The sequence below is a fragment of the Cynocephalus volans genome, chromosome X (assembly GCF_027409185.1).
Source record: "Cynocephalus volans isolate mCynVol1 chromosome X, mCynVol1.pri, whole genome shotgun sequence".
NCBI classification, from domain to species: Eukaryota; Metazoa; Chordata; class Mammalia; order Dermoptera; family Cynocephalidae; genus Cynocephalus; species Cynocephalus volans.
In genome coordinates, this window is record NC_084478.1 from 11,744,066 (window position 1) to 11,769,108 (window position 25,043).

The following is a 25,043-nucleotide window of genomic DNA, read 5'->3' on the forward strand; positions in this document are numbered from 1 at the left end:
GAGATGAGAATGAAATCTTTGTGCTCTAATTTGACCCCTTCCCTTATATTACTGGTTCTGTTATTGGCTGCTCCTGCCTTATGCAATGTGACTCTTCCCTGGATACTCATCAACGGGTGTAGTTTTGGACTTGGCACTGCTCAAACCTCAAACTTTTAAAGTTTTAAAGCAGCCGAGTTGCACGGATGGTCAATAAATCTATCACTGTGGCCATTTTATTGCTTGGAAGGTGATTACTTTGCCCATAGCGACTTTTAAATTTGATTAAAATCCAGCGTCATCAGGTCATGACTGAGTCCTCGAGATATAGAAATACAAAAGCAATGAGAAGTCCGCACTCAGATATTTTTATAACCACCCTTCAAATTTTTAACCATCTATTTTGGCACTTTTGTGGCCCTCATCCTATAATTCAAATTCCCATGCTCTTTACCAAAGTAGTTTTTATTTAGTGCATATTTCAACCTCCGGTCTCTGTAGGAGCATGTTATTCTTTCTGCTAACTGGTGGTGAGCACTGGCCTGCTCCAGATTAGCTCCCACGGGATCTGTAAATCAGGCTCTGATGGCAAGAGAGCCTGGCAGATGTGTTGGTTCACTTGCAATTGTTTTCCAGGCAAGGGGAGCTGGAATACTGCAAGTGGAATTGTGATCTCAGACAGGAAAGGAAGAGACATTCACCTTTGCTACTACCCTGGCAGCAAGAGCCCTTCTGACTGTATTTTAAGAAGAATTAAAAATGAGCGTCTGTGCCCAGAGCTCCTTGCCCAGGGCAGTGTGCCTCCAGCCTTGCATAGCTCTTGGCTCGTGACGGGTTTTCCTACCTCCCTTATCCATGTCCGTGGTGGCGCCAGGAGTGCAGAGGGCCGCTGCCATCTGCAGATTGCCTTGGCTCCCAGAAGCATCTTCACTCCACTGGTGCTGTGCATTATGAATATCTGCGATGACAACCACATAGACTGTCTGCCCGAGTGGTCCACTTATCTCCCAGGGGAACCAGTTACCAGTTTGGCTACAATTATTTGATTTTGAGTGGTATGCGTCAATCCTATTAGCCCTCGACACTCTCATTTTGACACCTTGCTTTTGCAGGATGTGGGACTTCTCAGAAATGTATCTAAATGCTCCTCCTTTTTGGATTTCGTTTTTGCAAATTTGCCTGCTCACTCAAATTTATTTGTAGCCTCCGAATCAATACTTGTGGTGCTTTCAAGGTCATTCACAGACATGTGCACGTGCACAGTGGCAAAAAATTGAGTTGCCAGAAGCACATGTTCCTCGCTGAGGTCGAAGAAGGCAACGCTCTGCCTTCTTGTTTTCAGTCTCATGCTTTAAACAAGTGTCCTTCCTGTGTTCTATTTAGTGCCACATTTTTCACATTTTTGTGCTTTTTGCTTGGTAATGTTGCTGTTTAAAATGGCCCTGAAACTGAGTGATGAAGTGCTGTCTAGTGTTCCCACGTGCAGGAAGGCTGTGCTGTGTTTTATGGAGAGAATACGTGTGTCGGAGAAGCTTCACCCAGACGTGAGTGGTAGTGCTGTTGGCCATGAGTTCAATGTTAATGACTGAGCACTGTCTATTAACTACAGTGTCTGTAGACAGAAACACGAGATACAAGGTTATGTATTGATTTGTTGACGAAAATGTGAGCAGAGGCTCTCAGGGCCCTAACCCTGTATTCCTCTAGGAGCGGTCATTGAGTTTTTGCTAATGTAGTGTCTGAAGTGACTTTATACAACACATCTTCTACCTATAATGAGAACTGACTGTGTATATATGTTACTACAGCAGAGATGCCTATGCTGAGATAACTTCTGGTTGTGTAAGAAAATAGAGCCCATGGGATATCTTCTGCCATGTCCGTGTACATGTCCTGTTCACCTTTTCCATGACCGTTTTTCTCTCTCAGGTGTAACTAGCCTGGTCAATGCAGGAGCGATGAGTGGCACTGGAAACCTGATGGATTTTCTCGATGAGCCATTCCCCGATGTGCGGACAAAATGAGGACTTCCGCACCATCGACTGGCTAAGGGAAAATTCACGGGACACCGACAGACCCAGAAAGGTAGGTGCCGTTGTGAAGGGACAAGCTGAAGGGGACCCCTACAAGTGGCTGTGGCATGCTTGAATCCGGAAGTTGTTTAGTGGGGGCTCAGGTTCATGTGTCATGTACCAGGTTAGGTTCTAAAGAAGTGTTAGGTGAGTGCAGAGATGTGGACATATGGCTGTAGCTCCGGGTGCTGGGGGTGGGAGGCTGTGTCATATAGAAGTAATGGGGTACAGAGCACAAGGAGGGGACTCTGGAACCAGATGAATCTGGCGCACTTCCTGCCCTTGACACCTTCGGGCTAGGTGACTTTGGGGGTGCCATTTCTGGGCCCCTCATTTTCTCATCTGTGGGGACAGAGGTGATTATTCCTCAAGGGTAAGTGAGGCTGTGTGTGTGAAAGCACATGTTATGGGGCCGGGCGTCTAGTTGGCAGTCGATATATATTTTAATGGGCTGAAGTGAAGCTACGTGTAAGTGCTATGGGATCCTCTAAGAGGGACGGTTGGAGAAGAGGTTCTCAGAGGCTGATATTTCAGTTGGGACTTGAAGGAAGACTAAGAGTTCACTGGGCAGACAAAGGGGAAAGCATCTAAACACCAGAGTGGCCCTTTCTTAAGTCAGAGGCATGAAAGAACATGGCACACTTGGGCAATTCAGGGAGCTCCAGGGGTCTGGTGGGGGATTCCAGGAAGGGGAAGAAAGCAGATGAGTCTAGAAACGAGAGTAAGGGCTGGCTGGGTGGCTCAGTTGGTTAGAGCGCAGCCTTGCAACACCAAGGTCAAGGGTTCTGATCCCCTTACCGGCCAGCTGCAAAAAAAAAGTGACAGGTCCCTGGCATGAGAGTGGGTGCGAAGCTTTAGAGGTGGCCAGGGTGGCTGGGGAATGTGGAGGGAGACGGAAGGAGGCGGTCAGGACCCTGGGCAATGCCAGGAGTTAGGAGGTCTGGGGGAGGTAGGTGGGTGCCAGTGACAAACTCTGAGGAGAAGCAGGGAGAGGTGAGGGAGGGGACCAGCCGAGAGTTGTCCCAAGTGATGAGAGGACAGAGTGTTGAGGAGGGGCTGCTCCCAAGTTCAGCCTCCATGGAGGGGTAATGGTGAACCAACAACATGGGGGCTGTTGGCAACTTCAGGGAGAGCTGCTTCAGAAGAAGATGTGGAGGGACGTGGAGAGTGTGACTGTGTCACGCCATTTCACGAAGGTTGGCAGTGAAAGGAGGAAGAGCTTTGCAGGAGTGAGGTTCAGTCAAGAAGATTGCGCAGCCTCTTGTCTCCAACATGGAGGAGGATGGGGACAGGGCAGCCTTCCCTCTAGAGCAGGGCTCAGCAAACTATGGCCCTCGGGCCAAAGACAGCTGGCACCTCGTTTTGTAAAGTTTTATTGGAACGTAGTCATGCCCATTCATTTACATGTTCTTTATGGCTCCTTTTGTGCACAGTGGCCGAGTTGATTAGTTGCAACAGACACCATTTGACGTGCAGAGCCCCAAATATTTACTGTCTAGTCCTATATAGAAAATGGTTGCCAACCACCGCTGGAAACAGTTGTGAGGGGAATGGTGATCTCGGAGGATTTTGTGAACACAGGGAGGCAAAGGTGTGTTCTTACAGTGTGTATAGACGTGTCCATCTGCCATGGTAACTGTGATCCATGCTGCTAATTCACAGTTCTTGCTGTTAAAATTAAACCTTTAAAACAAAAGTAGGAAATTCAGTCTTTGTTGAAGAGGATTTTGAATGAACAGACCTGATAAAGTAAGTTAAAACAGTAGCTCATATTCAAGATAGTGATACCCAGTCAGTGCCTCGTTCAGAATGGCTTTAAATAATGAAAGCTCAGATCACATTCAGTATGTTTTTCTAATCAAGTTTTTGCTACTCTTGTTCCTTGGAGACTATGATGGTACCTCCATAGCTCTGTGAACTAGGAAGCCCATTGTGTGATTGTGGCACACAACTGAATGAATAATGTAACTGGGAATTTGGTTGCTGAATGACCTTCATTTTCTCTTAATTACCACCCTGTTTCCTGAGAAAACAGTTTCAAGGAGCAAAGCATGAGTTGAAAAATGTGTGCACGTCACCTGCTGTGTCTGCTCTGCTTCCAGATAACCAGCGAAAGCAAGGAGTCCATATGGGGGTTCATCAGGAGCCTGCAGGACGCCTGGTCGGGCTGGGTGGTCATGCTGCTCATCGGCCTGCTGGCAGGTACGCAGGGCACGCAGCGCTCCCGGGCGAGCTGCAGACGCTGACGCCCCAGAGCCCCAGCCGCTTGGGATGATGTTCGGAATGTGGAGCGTTTCCCTTTTACCCCGTGCAAGAGATTTCTTACTGGAAATGTCTAAGAGCAGAATACATGACCATATAGTTTCCATCAAATGTGTCATCGATTAAGCTTCTGGAGAGCTGTCATTATAGAGCTGGTTGGCCCTTTCCACATAGTGCAAAGGTTTATGAGCATGCGGGAGTGTACTGAAAGCACACGTTCTGCATTCTGCTGTCCTTGGTTATGTAGAAGCCAACGAAATATGAAAATGTTTTGAGCTGCCATAATCAAACACCACATGAGACTGGCTTTTGCTACTACTGGCAGGCCCTGGAATGAGCTGTAAACACCGTAGGGCACTCAAAACCATGCTAGACACCCACAGGATCTGAGGTAGGCCTTGGGAGATCCCCAGCCCCGACATCGTTCTGACCCTCGGGGACTCCGTGTCCTTCCATTTTATAATCCCAACACCGTGTTTGCCAGTAGTAGATGTTTCCAGAGTAAATGCACGAATATCTGGAGGGGAAACCTGTCGTTTTAATGTCAAATGCACCAGCTCTGCATGGAAATTGTGTCCCCAAACTTACTTCCTTTGAGGAGGCTGGGAGGGTTATGTCTAAGAATTTAAAAATTTGAGCATGCTGAAGAGATCCCCTGAATAAAAATCCCCTACATGTAACAACATAATCATTATGGCAGGAAAATTGATCAGAAAAGTGACTGTAATACAGGCAGAATATAGTAAGTGCTTTAAGAAAGAACAGTAATGAGACACGTGATTTTGTGATTACAGGTGATTCCGATTTCCAGGCGACCTTTCATTTATTTCATGGGTAATTGTAGGAGAGGCTCGGTGGCCAGGGAAGGGCCCCATCTGCCTCGTCCGCCTCGGCATTCGAGAAAAAAGAAGCCAAGAGGAATGCTTGAGAGCAGCCCTTTCCTACTAGCCACAGCAGCTCTCCGTTCATTTCCCCAATTCTATTCTCCCTCCCCCAGTGGCAGCAACCAGGGAAGGGAATTAGTCTTGGCAGATACATGGTCTTCTGCCAGCACGTTTGCCTGACCGCTTCTGTGAAGACCTTTGAAGGTGGCCGGGGTGGGGCGGGGCAGGGGGGAGGGGATGGAGTTTGCTCTGGATTTCGATGGCCCTACTTAGAATAGATTTATCAAACCTTACACTGTATCATTATTCTTGGCTCCTAGGAAGGAGAAATAAATAGGGTAAATGAAGACACTTGGAACAGATGTTCTGGTGTCTTGCTGGAATAAATGGCACAGCTTAGATTCATTTGGCTAGTGGAGGAGCACAACTGGGCTATCTTTAGCTGACCTGATATTGACCAGCTGGTCTCACTATCAACTCAGTTGCTGTCAGTTCTCGCAGGAGGAAAAACCTGGGGAGTGAAACAATATGTAGCACTGCCGGGGCTTCAATTAAACAGACTCTCTGGAGGGGGCGCCATGGCATTGAGTAAAGCCCCCTCTTCTCCCCTCTGTGATTCGAATATGGAGGCCGGGGTGAGAACCGCCAGAGAAAGGCAGGCCCGTGGGCTCATCTGCGCATGAGTACGGAAGGAGGGCAAGAATGGGAGGACAGTGGAAACAGAAGTGGCTCAAGTGTTCTTTTGGCCTGGATGCACCAATTGTCTGTCTGGCTGTCCATTCCCTCAGTGGCGCCCTGGCCACTATATTCTGACCCCTGATGGAGAGGCCCAGCGGCATCTCCTCTGCAGGGCGTTTATCGGGAGCTGCCACTGGGTGTCGCTGTTGTACCGTGGAATAAAGCTGAGGCTCAGTCAGCACCAAAATCAGCAAGGAGAATTGGGTGTGGGATAATGTGATGATGAATGAATGAATAAAGATGGAATTTGGGGTGATCATTGCGTCTTGCCCCTGGATATCTGCAGGATCCCTCCCCCACCTACTTTGGGTCTTTGTTCAAATGTTACCTTTCATTTGAGGCCTTCCCCGACTGCCTTCTCTAAAATTACATCCTTCCCTCTGAATCTCATCCCCCTTTCCTGCTCTAGGTATGTATATATGTGTGTGTGTAACAGCTTTATTGAAATATATTTCACATGCTACACAATTCACTCATATAAAATGTCCAGTTCAGTGGTTTTTAGTATATTCACAGAGTTGTGCAACCATCACCACGATCAATTTTAAAATAATTTTATCACCCCCAAAAGAACCTCTGCACTTTTTAGCTATCAAAGCCCCAGCCCCAGTCCCCTCTCAGCCTCAGGCCACCACTAATCTACTTTCTGTCTCTATGGATCTGCCTGTTCTGTATATGTCTTGTAAATGGAATCATACAGTACAATGTGGTCTTTTGTGATTAACTTCTTTCACTTAGCACAATGTTTTCAAGGTTCATCCACGTCGTAGCAAGTATCAGTGCTTCTTTCTTTTTATTACTGAATACTACTCCACTGTATGGACAAACCACATTTTGTTTATCTGGTCATCCGCTGATGAGTATTTGGGTTGTTTCTACTCTTTGGCTGTTTTGAATAATGCCACTAAGAGCATTTGTGTGCAGGTCTTTATGTGGACACATGTTTTCGTCTTGGGTATATGCCTCCGAGTGGAGTTGTTTGGCCAAATGGTAACTCTGTGTTTAACTTTTTGAGGAAATGCCAGACTGTTTTCCAAGGTGGCTGTACCATTGTATCGAGCTATATTTTCTCTCTAGCACCTATCACTTTCCAGTGGAGTCTCTGGCTACTTACTTACTTGTCTAGTGTCTCTGTCCCCTCCGTGAGGTACAGCTCCATGAAGTCAGAGACTTGGGTCTGCTTTGTTCGCTGCTGTATCCCCAGGATGTGGACTAGTGACTGGCACGTAGTAAGTAGGTGCTCAATACATATCCCTTGAGTGAATGAAGGGACCTGAGTTTTCTTATTTTTCCCCCATTTATTTACTGCAGTCATCCACTCAATGTGGACATATAGCTCCAAGTATGTACCTGACGTGGGTACAATAACGGACAAGGCAGGTAGTCTCCTTGCCCACTTACAGTGGACACAGGCTCTGGACGACTGATCTAACCCCCTCCGTGGCATGAAAACTAGACAATGAAACCTTTTTTCCTGTGATTTATAGCCTGTGGAAGTACAGACGTATATATACCTATATTGCTAACCATGAGATCACGATACAGTAGGTATGGAGATGGGGCAAGGCCTGAGAAATACACTTGGGCCACACTTAGGAACTCAGAGAAGGCTTCCCAAAGGAGGGATATAAATACTGGAATCTGGAACATAAGGAGGACCCTGCCCAGTGGAGGGAGAGTAACGCTTGCCGAGATGGTGCAGAGAGGAGCTCCTGGCATGTTCCAAAAACCTGGATTGGGCAGAGGGTGAGGGTTAGTGATGGAAAAAGATGAGGCTAGAGAGATACGAGGTGCCTGCCGTCAGAGACAGCAATCTGTTGAGGATTTGGGCGTTCTCCCAAGAGCAATGGGAAACCGTGGCAGGCTTTTCCATAGGGACTGGCATGGGTCAGATTGGCAGCTTTGAAAGCCTGTTTGACCACAGTGTGGAGAACCCACCGGAGGGGGGCAAGTTTGGCATGGACACCCGAAACGGGGCTCCGGCTGCAGCCCAGACAGAAATGATTCTGAAACGGTGGCCTGAATGTCAGCAGAGGCCATGGGGAGGAGGGGACGGGAGAGATTCAAGAGAGATTTGGAGGTGGAGTCGCTAGGATGTGGTGATTGCCCGGAGCGGGATGTGTACGCAGGTTTCTTGTTTGCACAAGTACCTGGATGCTGGGCCCTTCTCTCAGCTGCGAGCAAAGCTGGGCCTGGGAGGGAGATACTGTCGCTCAGCGTTGCATGCAGAGAGCTGGGGTGGAGATGTCCCACAGACCCGAGAAGCCAAATAGATGCGTGTCCTTTGACAGTTGCTGCTCATTGGCTTTGACTGCCTGGGGCTCTGTTAGAAAGGGTGTTGGAGGGTGATTGCACATGAGTCTGGCACAGTGGATAAGTGGTGTCTGACAGGGGCATGTCAAAAGCGTTGTGAACGCAAATCCAGTAGAGTGTGTCAGATCGATGGGTGATGTCTGCCATGGGCAGTGGAGCTGGCGGCTGGGCTCTGTGGTGACTGAGCACAGTAGGCAGGAGCTCCTACGTGCCTGGAGGGCAGAGCTAGATATGCACAGCTACAACTCAGTGGCAATAGAAGGACGTGAACCAGGTGGCCAGGGTTGAGAGCGTAGTGTAAGAAGAGAGAAGGGTTTAGGGTCAAGCTTGGAGGAAATGTGCCTTTTAGAAGTTGGGTAGAGCAGAGATCAGGGAGACAGAGAAAACCAGAGAGTCAGGAGGAAACCAGGGGAGGATGATGTTGTGGAAACCAAGGGCACGCGTGTTTCTAGAGGGATGGAGTGGTCAGCAGTGTCAAAGGATGCTGAGAGGTCTGGAACTGGGGTCAGCACACTTTTTCTGTAAGGGGCCAGAGAGTAAATATTGACAGCTCTATGGGCCACACCCTCTCTGTGTCTCCACTTCAGTTCTGCCTCTGTAGCATGAAAGCAGCCACAGACGGCACCTCATCGAGTGGCATGCCTGTGCTCCAATAAAACTAGATTTACGAAAGCAGGCAGTGGCCAGATTTGGCCCATGGGCTGTAGTTTGCTGATCGGGTCCTGGAAGATGAGGACTGAGCAAAGGCCATTGCCTGAGCTGCGGGTCTCCAGGTGGACAGAGCGGAGTGAGGCTGAGCAGACGAAGAGACAGGCCGGTGGCTAGAGGGGAAGGTGGGGCCGGGCAGTGTTCACACTGAAGGCTGCTGGGAAGGAGCCATCAGAAAGGGGAGTTGGCAGGGACAGGAGAGAGAAAGGGGAACTGTAAGAGGGAGGGCCTGAGGACGCAGGGGGTCTGGGACCCAGGCGGGCCGCTGCACATGGAGCAGAGGGCAAGGGACAGGGTGTGCCGATGTGGGGCTGCGGATGCCTTTTGGGGTGATGCGGGTGTGAACCTGATACTGTAGTGAGGATTCAGTAAAAGTTTCACAAGTTAAGAAGCCAGAGAACATTCCATGCCTTTGGAAAAGACTAGAATGAGTTATTGTGGAAAGAGACGCGAGGCAGCCTTTTGTGGCCCGCTGAGCTGCACAGTCTATTATTTATGTTTTTGTTGGGACATAAGTGACTATACACGTGTGGGGGGCACAGCCTTGAATATCTATAGCCGTGTGCAACATGCGATGCTCCGACCAGGATAATTGGCACACTCGGCATGACACCATGTCATCGTTTTGGGTGGCCCTTTACCAGTCCCTCCCTGGGCCATCTCCCCTCCCCCTTTCCCACCTCTAGTAACCTCGGTCCTGTTCTCTCCTTTGCAAAGTATTATTGGGATCCTTTTGTCTTTCCTTCTTTCTTTTAAAATTTATTTTCCAGCTCCCACTTATTAGTGAGGACATGTGGTGTTTCTCTTTCTCCTGCACATCCCACTTCTATCGGCCTTTAAAGTCATTATCTACTTGTATGGACCCACGATCCCTTACCCAGAATTTAAAGAATCCGGAACGTCCTAATAAGCATGGGTTTCCCAAGTTTGCTTCCCATTTGGTGGCAAAACCTTACTCATTTATGATACGAGGCCGTCATAGCTGTTATGCCTCCAATTTGTCTGCATTATCGTGTTTCCCCAAGAAATGTTATTGTGCGCACCCAGGATCCTGCCCCAGAAGCTGCTGAGGGGGCTTTGTCTTTTACAGTGTACATACCCTATTTCCAAAATTTGGAAAGGGATGAATTCGGAAAGTTACTTGGCCCCAGTGGCTTGAGATGAGAGTGTAAACCTGCGTGTCTCAGTCTCCTACCTGATGTAAGCCACTGAGCGCTTTGTATCTCTCCCTGGGCTGCTGCTGCCCTCACCGTATGTGTTCAGTGACTACGAGGTTAATGAGAGAAGCTTCCTATGTGACAGCCCATGGCATGTTCGTTCCTGCTCTGGTTTTGGGGCCTGCGTGGTCGCCACGTTCCTGCGTGGCTGCTGCGTTGTGCGTTCCCTTTGCATCACGGGCGCCTCCTCTTAGTGGCTTGTGCTGCTTCCTCCAGGCACCTTGGCTGGGGTCATCGATCTTGCCGTCGAGTGGATGACAGACCTGAAGGAAGGTGTCTGCCTGTCTGCCTTCTGGTACAGCCACGAGGAGTGCTGCTGGACTTCCAACGAAACCACTTTTGAGGAGAGAGACAAGTGTCCACGGTGGCAGAAATGGTCGGAGCTGCTGGTGAATCAGTCGGAGGTGGGTGTCTGGGCAGGGTCGTCCTGGGGACTCCCGCAATTCCACATGCCTTTGGAACCCTGCGGGGTGATTCGTGAGTGTGATGTCACCTTCAAGTGTCTGTTGCGATGATAGTCCGCGGTGTAATACTAGTGTGACTTGCTTTTCTCTAGCTCTAATGCAGCCACCCAGACTTCACTTGGAAAACCCTTCCTCACTGTTTCATGTGCTATATACATATATATTTTAAAGCCTTGTATTTGGCTTCATTTTTCTTACTGAACATAGTTTGTTGATCATGCTGTAGAAATATCATTAATTTTTATACCTTTTAATTAAGGAGAAAAGATGAATTATCTTTTTTTAGAATAACAGCTTTAGTGAGATATAATTCACATTCCACATTTAAAGTGTACAATTAACCGTCATCACAATCTACTTTAGAACATTTTCACCAACTCCCAAGAAACCCTGTACCCATTAGCAGTCACTCCCATGACCCCCCAACCCACTAGCCCCTGGCAACCACTCTATTTTCTGTCTCTATAGATTTGTCTATTCTGGAGATTTCATGTAAATGGAATCATATAATGTGTGGCTTTTTTGTCTGGCTTCTTTCACTTAGCACAATGTTTTCCAAGTTCCTTGATCTCGTAGCATGAATTAATAATTCATTCCTTTTTATGGCTGAATAATATTTCACTATATGGATTTACCACTTTTTAATTTTAAAATCTATTTGTTCACATTTGTGGGGGGATTTACCACATTTTATTTATCACTTTATCAGTTGATCAACATGCGTTGATTCCACCTTTTTGCTATTATGAATGATGTTGCTATGAACATTTGTGGACACATGTTTCATTTCTCTTGAGAGTATACCCAGGAGTGGAATTGCTGGGTCAGATGGCAACTCTGTGTTTGACCTTTTGAGGAGCTGCCAGACTGTTTTCCACAGTGGCTGCACCATTTTACCTTCCCACCAGCAGTGCATGAGGTTTCCCATTTGCTCTCCTTCTTGCTAACACCTATTATTATCTGCTTTTGATGTTAGCCATGCTAGTGGGTATGAACTGGTACCTTATTGTGCTTTCAGTTATCTTCCACTACATTTTATGATCACATTACAGAGGATGATCCGGGCCTTCTGTGAAATGTCCCAGGCACAGGGGATGTGGTGATGAACCACAGACCTAGTGTTTGCCCTTCAAGGCACCTAGAGCTTCACATCTTATAAAAATCTTAGCTCAGGAAAGGCTTAACTTTTACCAAATTCAGTGCTTACCACAATGACTATGGGTCATTGAAGGATCAGAAAGCCAGGTGAGGGGAGCTAGGAGCCAAGCTTCACATTAGGGGTGATGTGAGGACCGTTCAACTAGAACAGTTCTTGGAAGGTACATGTAATCTGTTTATACATCTCCTCCCTGCCCCAGTTTTTTTGCCTGACCAACTTAGCACAGCTGAAGACATTTGGAATGCACTTTGCCATTTTGCTAACCCCCTTTCTCATTGGAATTAAAAATGAATTTCTTCAAATCTCAGAAGTAGAAAGAGATCTTGAAATCTTACACATTCTCAGTGCTCTCTGTTCTTTCCTAAAAGAAACTCTCTACTTTGGCCTATGGGCGTGGGCAGGCGGAGGTGGCTGGGTGCCGTATTTTATTTCTTCTCTCCTACTTGCAATATGTGTTTTGGGGAAATATGGCCATCCATCTTTTCAACTACTTTTAATATGTATACTTTGGTTCAAAGAATTACTGTTAGTAGGAGTGAGAAGTTATTTTTAGCCTCCAAAAAAAGTACATATTTAAGTGGGTGAAAGATATTCCTCTGTCCGATATCTCACCACATAGGGTGTGAATATATGTGCTTGTAAAGGCCAGAGCAGTCTTCTGGAATGTGTTTTGCATTTAATAGGAACACATGTGGCTGTGTCCATGGCCTGACTTGTAGGTGACCTCTCTTTCCTTCCGCCCTCACTTGAATCATCCAGATGGTAGCAAGAAGCTGAGGCCTAAAGCAATGCAGGCTCCACTCAGCAGACCAGGTCCTCAACTGAAAAGACCCCAGACCATGTGTTTGGTTCAGAAAAATGCTCCCCACATACCAGATAATTTGGAATCAGTGAAGTATTCTGAGGGAGATGATCAAGTTTACCCTCAAGTAGTGCCTCCCAAATGGGACCTGAGACTCTGCATTTCCGGCAAGCTCCAAAGGCATGCTGAGGACGCTGGGCCAGGCAGCTCACCTGAGTAGCAGCATTCCAAACCACAGCTCCTTGCTCATCGCCAGTGTGGTTGCTTCCTGGGGTGTGAGCGTGGCCTCGATGAAAGCTAGGAGAGACCAGTCCACCGCAGACAAGAAAGACAGGCCTTCCAGGCTCTGAAGACAGAATTTTCTGCATCACACCGTTCATTAGCTCTAGTGCAAGTGGTGATTAAAATCGAGCATCATTCACGGCTTCCCTTGCCTCTGAGACATCAGCCGGTGGAAGGTGCACGTGAACAGCTCTTGGAGGAACACCGGTGCTGTGTTGTGTGTACCCATTTCAGCGATGGCGACAGGCGATAAAACCGACTCTGGCCTTTTTGTTTTTACAAGACAGGGACTTGGCCTGCCCGATCCATCAAAGCGTCTGCTCTCCCTACAGAGGGGTGGCTTTGGTATGTTGCTCAGGTTTGCCATGGCTCATGTCCTCTTCCTTTGTGTCTGTTTAGGGTGCCAGTGCTTACATTCTGAATTACTTAATGTACATCCTGTGGGAGTTGCTGTTTGCGTTTCTGACCGTCTCCCTGGTGCGCGTGTTTGTGCCATATTCCTGCGGCTCTGGCATACCCGAGGTGAGTCGTGGCTGAATTTCTTTTGTACCAATAAAAACAATAGCAAAGACGTCCGTAGCACTGTTGTGCCAAGCACAGTTCTGAGCATGAGCTCATTTTACTAACTCATTTACTCCTCACAGTAGACTATGAGGCAGGTACGATTATTGTGCATTTGGTAGTTGAAGAAACTAGCACAGAGAGGTTAAGGAACTTGCCCAAGGCCAACAAGCTGGTCAACTGTGAGTTCAGGATTCATACTCTGTATCCAAGATTTCTGCTTTATCGCTTCTCAGATGATTAAACCATTGTCGTAGTAAATCAGGCATAACTCTTAAGGCCTGTGGAATCAGTTCATTAACCACATGCATAAATTGGCACTGGGATGACTCGGAAGTGCGCCTATGATATAATGTGAAAAAAGGGCAATAGCGGAGGTTTGTTGCTATGAAAGTTCACTGATGATTAAACTCACTTGCCACATTGTGCTCTTCTGATGACCAGGTAATAGCAATCTTTACAAAACTTAATTTCACTTTCACCACATGCACTGTGAATTTACCATTGTGAATTTAGCGTTCTTATAGTTTTCAGCACTTTCATGTAACCAAAGTATGAGGGAAGTGACCTCAAACATCAAGGGGAATGCCTGAGACTGAACTTGAAACCTACAAGGATCTACTGGGCAGAATAATGATAATTGAGCTGATTCGCAAAGAGCTCAGACAGTGAAAATTTTAGCCAGAAATAATTTTAAAAATTCTCGTATTATCCCTCGAATCAATGCAATTCAGTTCTACAAGTTGGTGCTGCAGCAAGGCCCACAGGGGGTAGAGATGGTGAGTTTGAAGATGTAGTTGTGCACCAGTTGTGGCGACACGTCCCCACCATTGGGTGGTGCCCTCCACCATTAACGCAGGTCCAGGTATTTTCAGGTAGGGCTGAGTCATTGAAAGATGGTCAAAAGAAAAATTCAATATGGTCTTGTTTCAGGAAAGATAGGGAATAAATCTTAATATGTCATGCTGAATTTTGGATGGTTTATATTAACAAATTGCTTCAGGAACCCAAAAAACAAGCCGTATTACCATCGTATTTTCTCAGTACAGTCAGTTCTGCTACAGTGTGACATATGCATTCCTAAACATCACCATGCCATGCAAAATCACGCAATTTTAAATAAAAAAAGCGCTTATGGAGAAAATGGGTTAGGAACACAATACTCAAAAACTTCATCAGTGATACATATTAAAAAAATAGGCTAGTAAAAACAGCAGCACAGTTTTACACATTAAATGGCCAAGAAATATGTCAATACTACGATAAGTATGTTTCTTCTTGAAAAAACTTGAAGTTGGCTGTGGAAGTGGGCGTCAGAAGGGCTGCAGCTTGTGAGTTACTGTGAAGGGGCTGCAGGAGGGTTATCTGGACCTGGAGGGGAAGCTGTGACAGCGGCGTGCACGGGTGTGGCTCCCCAGCACACGTGTGAACTGGTTGATGTTTGAGGCATGTGCGTATGTATGTTTTGTGTTTTCCTACATAGCTCAGTTCAGCTGGGTACGGTGTTCTGCATTCACCTCGTATTTCTCCCAGAGCAAATTGTGCATAAACAGACATGAAATTTGTGTTATGCTCAAATTCTTCCCTAATATATAGATAGCATTAGAACAAATTTGCATTTTCTAAACAAGTATTATAGCAGAGCTGACTGCATTTTATCTGACACCTAAAGCCTAAGGCACCCTGGTGTCTTAGTTTATGATCCCACCACCCGCTGATAGGTGTTGTTGACTCAAATATTTCCAAAATAAGGAGATGGCCAGTGAGTGGGGAATGCTGGAAAATATAAAGCAGAAACAAAGGGCATGATGGGCAGTCCCGTCTTCCTCTTCCAGGAACCAGAGGTGTGAGCCTCAGCTTGTGATCTTACAGACAGACCTGGAGCTCGAGTATGAGCTCGGTATTTGAGGGCTGGCCAGACTTGGTGTTCACTTGAAGTGGGCATCTTTAGTGGTGATAGCTGAACTCAAAAGACGTGAACTACCCAGAGGAGCATTGACATTTCTTATATAACAAAAGTACCAGGAACACATCTATGTGGATGAAACTGAAAAATGTGACATCAAGTGAAAAACTAAGTTGCAAAAGAATATATAAAGGATGCTACTTTCTATAATAAAGTCCATAAACAGCCAAAACGAAACAATGTATGTGCTAAAACATAAAGAAAGGCAAAGAAATGATTGGAAGTGGTGAAGGGAAGGAGGACGTTTCTATTGGGGAGTGAACACAGGCCTTTCAAAGGGACCCACTCTTCTATTTCTTAAACTTGGGAGTGGGTACATAGTGCTTGTTTTAGTAATTTCTTTTAACCATATGTAAATATGGATGTAATAGGTTCATTTCTCCATTTAGAACAGAGATTATAACAATCTTTAAAAGTATCAGGAACCAAATAACCTAAGTTTAGTCATTATGACTCAGCAGTAGCAAAATTTTCATAGTAGAGCTTGAAATTCTTAACCTAAGAAGGCAGTACCTATCCCAGTTCTTGGAGGAAAAGGGCATAGTAAAAAGGAAAATAAGTAAATAAAAGTAAATTGAAGTAAATAAAAGTAAATTTTTTAAAAAGTAAATAAAAGTAAATTTCAGTTCATGGATAAAAAGAAGCTCCTCCTGGTCAAAGCCCTACTAAATATGTGCACCAACCTCAGTTGAGACATGGAGCTATTCTTTCATTTTAGCAAAGATACTAACCAAACTATTTAAAAACAAATTTTGATTGCAATACACCTACATACATTTAAAAAATTGCTCATCCTCATAGCATTTGATTCCAAAACATTTTTATTATTTAAAATGAATGTTCCTTTGGAAACATTTTTTAAAATGCAAACTTAGAGTAAAATTATTTATTTGTCTTGAATACTCCAAGACGTGGGGTATCTGCTGCCTTCTTAGGTATAAGTTCTATAAGGCACATTTAAAAGTGAACACTCATAGTTTCTTGGATTTGGGAATTTAGAGAAAACTGGGTAAGAGTCTCTCTTTCTGCTTCTGTTCCCTTTATCAGTAGAACCACTATCAACTATACAAGGACTTCTAGAAGGTCGTGGAAAAATAGACTTAAAACACAAATCTTTCCAAGAACTTTTTGAAGTATCCTTGTATATGAAATCATGTCTTAGAACTTACTCTGAGTTGATGTTTGTGTTCTTTACAAGAAGTGAACACTCTTACAAATATTTACTTAACAGAAAGTGTTCTGGTTTTAAAGTTAAAAATACCAAGTCACAAATCCAGTGCAATACACCTTGTGAAAGCCCTGCTTGCTTCAGTCTCAATGAATCCAAGTTAAAGCAAGTCATTGGATTTTGGCATCTATTGGGAATGAATTTTTCCTCTTTAGTCCCTAATTTGATCATGAGAATTTTGTCAAATCATTTTAGAGAATTACAAAATACCTATTACACTGTTCAATTCACCACGTGTCATGGCTGGCAAAGGCTCAGGTAATTTAGATGCTTGTAATTTTCTAAGTGCTATTATGCTTTTAAACTGTACCCTGTGGTCCAAATCCACATTCACTAACTGACAAAAAATTATAGGAAATTTTATTCAAGGCAACACAAAAGGGCAGGATTGTGGCAGGCATAATAAAACATCCCTTAAATAAAGGGATCTGAGATCCCCAGAGCACAGGATCCATTAGGCCAACTACCACCTGTTACGGCCTGGTTTCACCACCACTAGTTTGCCATCAGTTAAAGGCTCGTTCAAGAAACACCAGCTGACTGCACAGCTAGGAGGCCTCTGGCATGTCCTGTAGGGAGGAGCTCATTGAGTTCTTCAGGAAGACACGCACAACCTGCTCACATGGGCTCTTTCCCTCGTCTGCTCCCTCTCTTTGAATTAGGATACGGATCTGTCAGTAGTTCCTGAGATGAAAATGGTCCTGTGCACACCCCTTTAACAATCTGAAGATTCGCTGACTTCATGACCCTCCCCAAGTCACCACAGGTGACATGATGCTCAATAGCAGGAATTTGTGAAAGAACCAAGAGTGTTTCAGGTGCATCTCTTAAATATTGAGAAATTAGGGCTACCTGTGCTACCTTTCCTGGAATGGAGCAGTGGTTCTCCACCTGGGCTGCATTGTAGATTCACCTGGGGAGGCTGTACAACTCCTCACACCCTGGATGCACCCGGGGCCAATTACATCTAATCTCTCTGGGGAGAGCCAATTCTCAATATTTCCTGATTCCCAGTGATTCTGATGTGCGCTGAGGTTGTGAAGGACTGTAATAGCTACATGAGAAATTGATTACTTGGCAGAGCAGTGTCCACAAGGAGGCATTTTGAAGTTATGTAAATGGCACTGACAAGCGATAACACTGTCCCGTTATGTATTACACAATGGGAAAAGAAATTGACCATGAAATTCATGGAGTGAGTGACTCACTTTGTGTCTAACTAATCTGTGATTACAGGCATGTAATTTGCCAGCTTGGTGGTAAACATTCACTCCATTTTAGCCAATTGTGGGAGAGGTTGGAGGTAGAGGTTATGTAGCCATGGTAATGTTTCTGTATCCTAAAGGGCACCGTTTTGGGGGAGAGGACCCCAGTATATGAAGTTAGTCACTGAGATTGGCACTGAGTTGAATTCTCAAAGCCTTAAGCAAAACGCTCCAGCACGCCTTTAGGAAGAAAGCCATTACTTGGCATTTACAAAATGCGGCAGGTCTGAAAATGGAGCAAGACAATGCTCCCTGTAGTCAAAGTCCTTTTCAATACAAGAGATAGGATTAGGCGAAAGAAAAGGGGTTGCCATGGATTCAAACATCTGTATATCCCCCAAAGTTGTGTTATTAGAATGCTGAGCATCTTCCTTTTCCAACATGACTTTTTTTTGAAGATTTATCGTGTCTTCTCTGTTTCTCAGAGCCAACTGAATTAAGCATTTTTGGTTTTGGCAACACGAATGGATCATTCCAGGGGTTAGCTGGTTGGCAAACGTTTTCCATAAAGGGCCAAATGGGAAATATTTCGGGCTCTGTGGGCCACACAGTTTCTGCTGCAACTGTCCAACTTGGCCATGTGGCATGGAAACAGCCATAGACAACACATAGTCTGTGAATGGGCATGGCTATGTTCCCATGGGCACTGAAATTAGAATTTTATTTTTTTAATATCCTGTGTGTGTGTGTGTGTGTGTGTGTGTGTGCGTGTGTGCGTGTGTGTGTGTGTGTTTATCATTATGCAATTTTAACTTTCTTTGTGGCCTTTTACCGTGAAATTAGAATTTTCTATAGTTTTCACGTCACAAAATATTGTTCTTCTGAGTAGTTCAACTCAAAAAAACCTTTTTTTCTCCTCCAACCATTTAAAAATGTAAAAACCATTCTTAACTCGTGTGCCTTATGAATACTTTTGGTGGGCCGGAGTTCACCTGTGGGCCAGAGTTTTCCAACCCCTGAATCAAATCCAGAGGTTTATTTGCTTTTAGGAGGGTCTCTGTGCTATGAACAGAATTATGATTAACTATTTTTCTCTTAAAAAAAAGTGGCTTAAGCCACCTTGCTCAGTATCCATTTTACTTTTAGACACAATTAGATCCCTTTGGTATCTTCGTTGGTGCATTTTGTCATAGTCAAGCCTGGACTGACTGATGAAGTGAGTGCCGTTCGTCCATGTTTGGTCCCAGTGTGTCTCACGGTGGGCACCAGCAGGTGGCTGCTGACCAAAGGGCCTGAATTCTGAGCAGCTCTTTCTCTGGCCAGTCACTAATTTGCGACTTCTTCATTCCAGATCAGTTACTACTTTCTCTCGGAGACATTGTGGAGGTCATTTCTGGCGGCCCAGGTGGTGGCCTTCACGTTGCGATCCATCAATCCCTTTGGGAACAGCCACCTTGTTCTATTTTATGTGGAATAACACACGCCCTGGTACATGGCTGAACTCTTCCCCTTCATCCTGCTTGGGGTGTTTGGGGGCTTGTGGGGAACCCTCTTCATCCGCTGCAATATCGCCTGGGGCAGGAGGTGCAAGACCACCCGGCTAGGGAAGTACCCGGTGCTGGAGGTCATTGTGGTGACTGCCATCACTGCTGTCATTGCCTACCCCAGTCCCTACACACGCCAGAGCACCAGTGAGCTCATTTCTGAGATGTTCAACGACTGTGGGGCCTTTGAGTCCTCCCAGCTGTGTGACTACATCAATGACCCCAACATGACCCGGCCTATGGATGACATTCCAGACTGGCCAGCTGGGTTTGGCATTTACACAGCCATGTGGCAGCTGGCCCTGGCGCTGATCTTCAAGATTGTCATCACCATATTTACCTTTGGCATGAAGGTAAGTGAAGGGGAAGAAAGTGAGGGTGGGTGCTGGTGGGGGGAAGAACCCATGTCCTCCTGGGGACAGCACCCTACTCTCCTGAACAAAATTGTCATGGGAGGAAAAGGGGATCCGACCTTTCTTGAATGTTCTCATGTGCTGGGCACTTGACATTCTTTCAATCATCAGGACACAATTCCTTTATATCCAACAAGCCTGTGAAATGAGGTTTTAATCCCATTTTACAAGTGAGGAAGCTGAGGCTCAGAGACCCGGAGTGGCCTAATCAGACCCACAGCATATGGGAGACAAAGCTGGGCATGGAGCTCACTTCATCTCACTCCCAGACCAGGCGTGACCACAGCTTTGCCTGCTGGCAGGGTGATGCCAGGTGGTGGGACAAGCCCGTGTGTGGCCCAGTTTGGATCGATGAGCATGCATTGAGCATCCGCTGTATCTAGGCTCTGTGCTAAGTCCAAGGTGTACAGCACTCAAAACAGAATGCTGCCTCTAAAGAGCACATGCCTCTGGGAGAGACAGATGCAAACCCAGAGTTCTGAGACTGTGTGGCAGCACCTACGCTGCACACCACGTGATGGCCTCCCAGTCTGGGTGGGGCTGGGGCCACGACGGGGGCTCTTTGCACACATCGTCTCCTGACGAGGAGTGTCCTCAAGAGCTGTGGATGACACCGTGTGCTTTCCTCATTTCTGTTCCTAAAGCCAGAGAAGAGACAGCTTCTTTCTTCCTGCTTTTAAACACTGTGTTAAAGTCAGACATACTTTGAAAGCCCTTCCTAAAGAGCTTTCTTTTATGGAAACTGACATTAAGTTGTTATCGCTTTTTTTAAAAAAAAAAATTGAGGTAAAGTTTACATAACGTGAAATTGATCATTTTAAAGTGTACATGTTAGTGGTATTAAGTACATTCACAATGTTGTGCAACCGTCACCTCGGTCAAGTTTCAGAACATTTTCTTCCCCTTCATAGGAGACCCCATGTCCATTAGCAGTCCCTCCCTATTCTCTGCCCCAGCAGCCCCTGGCAACCACCGATCTGCTTTCTGTCCCTATAGGTTTGCCTATTTCGGACAGTTCATTTTAATTAAATTAATTCATTTTGGACCGTCCTTGTGGGACTGGCTTTTTTCACTTAGCACAGTGTTTTCAAGGGTTATCCATGTTGTAGCACGTGTCAGCCCTTCATTCCTTTTCTGGCTGAAGAGTGTTCCACTCTGTAGATTCCCCCACACGTTGTTTATCCACTCATCCTTTGATGGACATTTGCGTTGTTTCCACCTTTTGGCTATTGTGAATAGTGCTGCTATTGCTTACTTAAAAACCAAAATGAAACATTTATTAGAGTGTTAGAGTGTGATAAGAGTATCATATAGAGATGCATACAGCTTAATGAATTTTCACAAAACCCACATGCTTGTGTAACCAGCACCCAGGACCAGAAGCACAACATTACCCACCCCACAGAGCCCCTGTAGTGTTCCATTACTTTTGCTTTCTGTGTGGTATTTCTATGAATTGTCTTTTTTTAAAAAAGTCTAAGAAACGGTGTCTCTGGTTGTGTAGTGGTCAAACACAAACCCGAATCTGTGCCTTAAGAACAAGGATGGGTAGACTTTATTAAACAGCTGACTGTGTCTGATCCATCCTCTCCTTGCAAAGGAATTAATTTTTGTGTCCAAGGAAGATGCTGGAGCATCTTCTGGTGCTTGCTGAGACTTTACTTTGAAGTTACAGGGGATTAAATGGCTGTGGACTAAGGGGGAGCCCATATAGGAGCAATTTCCTATGGAACATTCCAGACTCTAGGAATCATGCCCATGGTTCTGAACTTCAGTTCGCCTAGCATCCTCAGACTGATGACCACCTGGGGCGACATAAATGCAGCTGTGGCTCAGGGTCTGCGCTCACGTCTCAATGAACACAGAGTAGTTGGGAGTGTCCTATAGCACGTGCACCATCACCAGACAAACTAAAATGCATTAGCAGCCAGCAAAGTAAGCAACACGCTACATCTAAGATCATTCAGTTTACATAGTCTGTTTCTTCGCTGCCGCTAATGTGGCTAGAATATATTCAGGATACTTCTCGGAAGATGTAGTTGGTTAGGAAGATGGAACTGCCTCCCTCGTCTCTCTCTGACTGGTATCCACTGTCTATAAACAGAGCGGGAAGTCTTTGAAAGCTTTTTGGAAGATCGGGAGCAGCTGCAATGGTGCATTCAAATTCTTTACCAGGGAGCAGTTGCAGGCCCTTTTCCGTTTTCATGCTGTGCCTTGACATTTAATTTTAAAAGCCAACCTGAATGACATGGCAAGGGGAGAGAGAAAGTCACGAGTGTCTCAAGTGACAGATGTTCACTTTGAATGGTATTTGCACTGGGGCTTATCATTCTTTAATCCACAGCAGGCAAACTGGGCCAGACTTTGCAGGGGAAGAAATGAAAGTGTAAAAGGGCATTCTCTCCATGTTGCAGTAGATGCGACCGACTAAGGAGGTCAAATCACTTGTCCCACCTTTTCCCAGCTGACTGATTTTGAAGAACGGTGCCTCCTTTGAAGGCTGAGCAAAATGCAAGCTTGTCGAGGGGGCACCGTGGTTCCTGGGGATCAGGAAGGGGGATTCAGCTGCCTTCCCTCATTCCACTTTTCTCTGTGATCCCTCAAGATCCCGTCGGGCCTCTTCATCCCCAGCATGGCCGTGGGAGCAATGGCGGGCAGGATGGTGGGTATTGGCGTGGAGTAGCTGGCTTACCATCACCATGACTGGATCATCTTCTGGAACTGGTGCAGGCCCGGAGCAGACTGCGTCACACCAGGGCTTTACGCAATGGTGGGATCTGCAGCCTGCCTAGGTACAACCAGGGGTGGGGCAGGGAGGGGGTGGGGGCACTGAGCTGGCTTAGAGGACTGGCGAGAAGGAAGGCGTGGACTTGAACATTTCCATTACTCAGGATAGGCTAGGTTGTGCTGCTATAAGGAGAATCCCCCCAAATCTCGGTGGCTCACACACCAAGGCTTATATCTTGCTCACTATATATACACATATATATATATATATATATATATATGTAAAAAACATGGGTGAACAGAAGATTCTTCCCACCCAGTCATTCAGGGGCCCAGGCTGATGGAGTCTCCACCATCTTACAGCCATACCACCTAGAACAGTAGTTCTTAACCAGGAGTGATTCTGCCTTTCAGGGACACTTGGCAGTATCTGAAGACACTTTAGGTTGTCACACCTGGGGAGGGAGGTGCCACTTGCATCTATTGGGTAGAGACCAGAGATGCTGCTAAACATGCTATAGTGTACAAGACAGCCCCTGACAACAAAGAATGCTCCAGTCCCAAATGTCCCTAGTGCTGGAGTTGAGAAACCTTGGTTTAAACTCCCTGGAAGACCAGGAGTCAGTATGGATTCTCCCTTTGAATACCAAGAGACACAAAGCTGGGTCTCTCTTCTCTCTAGTCCCTAAGAATCCTAAAATTACAAGGCTTATGGGGTTGCTTGTTCAGTCAGATCCACTCGCCCAAAAGCCAGACGTGTGGGCCTAGGTGAGTGGACAAGCCAGGGTCCCTCGTTGGAGCAGAGCCCCCAGCCAGGTGTCACTTACAGCACCCTGACGCGATGCCACGTTGAAAAGAACCTGGCATCTGTTCCTGAGGCCTGAGCATGGGCGGCATGTGGGAATGTCCCCTTGGAACACGTGTGAGGAACATTTACAGCTGTCTATCCATTTCCACACATCGTGCCCTCCCGAGTGTCCGGGGTCGGGCTTTGGAATCTCACTCGTGCCTTGTGATGCAGGTGGAGTTACCAGGATGACAGTGTTGTTGGTGGTCATCATGTTCAAGTTCACGGGTGGTCTGGAGTACATTGTGCCCCTCATGGTGGCGGCTGTGACCAGCAAGTTGGTGGCCAATGCCTTTGGGAAGGAAGGCATCTACGAGGTCCACATCCACTTGAACGGCTACCCCTTCCTGGATGTGAAGGACGAGTTCACCCACTGCACGCTGGCCACCGACATCATTCGGCCCCAGCGGGGAGAACCGCTGCTGTCGGTGCTCACCCAGGACCGCATGACCGTGGAGGACGTGGAGACGCTCATCAAGGACACCGACTACAACGGCTTCCCCGTAGTGGTCTCCAGAGACTCCGAGCGCCTCATCGGATTTGCCCAGCGGAGGGAGCTTATTCTCGCAATAAGCGAGTAAAGAGGGCAGCTCGCCTTTTGTCAGGAGCCAAGAGGCAGCTCTGTGCCCCCCAGTGATCAGAGAGGTGCGAGAGAATGCGTGTCATGCCAGGGGCTCGCAAGCGTTCGTGTGTGCGTGGTCACTCCGGGATCTGGTGGAAATGCAGATGCTGATGGAGCAGGTCTGGATCGGGGCCCAGCCTGCGCTCCTCATGGGCTCTCTATTGATACCGATGCTGCTGGCACCCAAGTCACTCTGTGAAGCAAAAGGGCTCAGACCCAAGTCTTGCGTGGCTGGAAAGGGACCACGTGTTTGCAAGCAGCCCCCTGCGCCTGCTCCTCTGGGAGGCAAGCTGCAGACGCTGCCTTTTTGGGGAAGTGCTGGATGAAGCTCAGGAAGAGATGTGAGTAGCCCGGGCCGAGCTGCTCTCAGAGAGCGACTTTCAGGTGGGCTGTGCAGCCGCTGGGGCTTGTGAGGTCTCTGCCCTGACACCTCCCTGCCACTGCACAGGCTTTCCTTTACTTCATGGCATTACATGTGATCCAGCTCTTAGCGGCCACATGGGTAAATGATATCGCTCGAGTCTGCTCTGTGATTATTTTCCTCCTCGTGTTCCAACTGAAATCAGCTGCACCGAGGGGCAGGCTGTTGAGTTGGGGGAGGAGAGAAGGGGTGATGCCCACGTGGGGGCACCTCAGAGGAGGAAGCCTGTGGGCCCCAGCAACCTAGGGCCGGCTGCTTTGGAAGGGGAGCAGGAGGAAGGATTCCGCAGACAGAGGGCACTGAGGGCCAGAGGCCTGCGCGTGAATGGTTGGAAGCCCCAGGCAGGGAGGAGCAGTGAGCCTCGGAGATGGAGCCCTGCTGGACCTCAAGATGCAGCAGGGGTGGAGGCCAGCATAGCCCTTGCACCGGCACGTGGCCAATGCCATCTGCTCAGCATCCTCGCTCCGCGATCTGCATGGCATTCAGCATCCTGTGGTAGTCGGGTGCCCATGGCCGGTTTCCGTGTGCATGTGATGATGTTTACTGTGCGTGCCATCTTCCAGAGTATTCGTGACGCTCATCAATGGGACTTGCCCTGGTCTCGTTGCCGATTGCCTCACCACGATCAT

General features: G+C 46.8%; 1 protein-coding gene and 1 pseudogene across 1 annotated transcript in view; one reads left to right on the forward strand and one right to left on the reverse strand.

Moving 5' to 3' along the window:
- The window catches only part of LOC134367168 (G-protein coupled receptor 143-like), a 363,716-nt gene that overhangs the window by 110,503 nt on the left and 228,170 nt on the right, over positions 1-25,043 (reverse strand). The window lies entirely within an intron of this gene.
- Positions 1,926-23,952, forward strand: LOC134367019 (H(+)/Cl(-) exchange transporter 4-like; annotated as a pseudogene).